General features: G+C 43.4%; 1 pseudogene; it reads left to right on the top strand.

The window, feature by feature from the left end:
- The first annotated feature begins 339 nt into the window (after positions 1 to 339).
- Positions 340 to 1,279, top strand: LOC131915639 (vacuolar protein sorting-associated protein 26A-like; annotated as a pseudogene).
- Positions 1,280 to 1,937: the final 658 nt, after the last annotated feature.

Genomic DNA, 1,937 nt, shown 5'->3' with positions numbered 1-1,937 from the left:
TGGTGTAGCTTTGTCTGTGCTGGGCAGCAAGTCTCTGCTGTCAGTGTTATTGACATTTTTTTTTAACCCAAGCTAATATCTAAAAGCTTATTTCTGGGATCTTGTAAATGCACCTGTGTTTACCAGGGTTCTTGGGTAAAATAGGCTACATCAGACTATCCCACAGCTGAGGCAATCTTGAAGAGGGACAGTCTCTGGAAAATGGCATTGTCACAGCACCTGTCATAAGCCACATTCACACCAAAATCTTATCAAGAGTTGGCTCCAGAAACCATTTCCAAGGCTGAGAGTTCTCCTGAGGGAAAGCTGAGTGACATAGGGGACCTGGTTGTGGTAACAATGAGTTTTCTTGGAGGCTTTTTTGGTCCTATTTGTGAGACTGATGTTGCCCTTAATGATGGGGGAGCCAGGATATGGCAGAAATGAAAACTGAAGATGGCCAAGGAGAACAGCACTGTCTCCTCTTTAATGGAGACTGTTTCAGGAAAGGTAAATCTAGTCTTTAAGCCCCCTGCAAAGAGGCTAGATCATCAAGGAATTATAATTGAATTTGTAGGTCAAATTGAACTTTTCAATGACAAGAGGAATACTCATCTATCTGTAAACCTCGTGAAAGAACTAGACTTACCCAGAAAACTGACTCGGGGCAGAAGTTAGGATTTTGAATTTATGCAAGTTGAAAAGCCATGTGAGTCATATATCACATCTGTGCCGTGCCACCTGGGGTATTTTCTTAAGGTGATGGTTGTGAGGAGGCTGACAGACTTAGTGAAAGAGTATGATCTTATTGTTTACCAGCTTGCTACCTATCCTGATGTCAACAACCCTATTAAAATGGAAGTGGGCATTGAAGGTTGTCTGCCCATAGAGTTTGAATATAATAAGTCAAAGTAGCATTTAAAGGATGTGACTATCAGAAAATTTACTTCTTATTAGTAAGGATAAAACACAACATGTAGAGTTACAACTAATCAAGAAAGATCACAGGAATTGGACCCAGCACCACAACAGAAACGGTCACTAAGTATGAAATCATGGATGGTGCGCCAGCAAAAGGAGAATCTATTCCCATAAGGCTGTTCTTAGCAGGGTATGACCCAACTCCCACCATGAGGGACCTGAACAAGAAGTAAGGTCCTCTTTGAATCTGCTTGCTGATGAGGAAGACAGAAGGGACTTCAAGCAGCAGGAGGTCATCATGAGGAGAAAAAAACAAGAAAGCAGAGGAAGAACTCTTCACCAGCAATTTGAATTTCTGGGATCCCAGCCTGAGATGTAAGCAGATGAGGACAAAGGAGCAAGACCAAGACTGTAGCCAAGAGGTGAAGCTCAGCAGGTCAAAGATGGCCGCAGCCTGGGGAAAGTCCACCTCCATGTCTGCCAGTCTTCCTCACTCCAAAGTGCTGCATCTATTTTACAGTATGATCAAAGGGTCTCTGTGTGTGTGTGTGTGTGTGGATGGAAACCTTCCCAAATCTGATTTGGGTCCCAGTTATTATCAAAGTATCCCCTGCTGTGAAAGAGTTGTGGTAAAGTTCATGAACCCATAGGGTGTAGGTTCACTTGAGCCCTTTGGGCCACACCAAGAAATATGAAACAGCACTGTTAGTTTTGAAGGAACTGTGACCTGAGTACACTATACACAGTGCCTGTATGAACATGTGCACACACGGGAAGATAAGAAGCTGGACCTAAGGGCTACATGAGTAATTCAACTCAAGTAAGATTCTGGTCTCAGCATCCATGTCAGGCAGCTCCCAACCCTCTGTACCTCTAGCTCCAGGGCATCAGACCCTCTCTTTTGTCCTCCATGGGCCCTGCACACACATCCCAACACACAGAGAGACATACTTAAAAATAAACAAATTTTAAAAAGGAAGAAAATGGCTTGAGTTATCAAAAGTCAAGGTGAATAGGGTTTGGACAGGAAGACTAGC

This window comes from Peromyscus eremicus, chromosome 7 (genome assembly GCF_949786415.1).
Source record: "Peromyscus eremicus chromosome 7, PerEre_H2_v1, whole genome shotgun sequence".
NCBI classification, from domain to species: domain Eukaryota; kingdom Metazoa; phylum Chordata; class Mammalia; order Rodentia; family Cricetidae; genus Peromyscus; species Peromyscus eremicus.
This window is presented reverse-complemented; position numbering and strand designations above follow the sequence as displayed.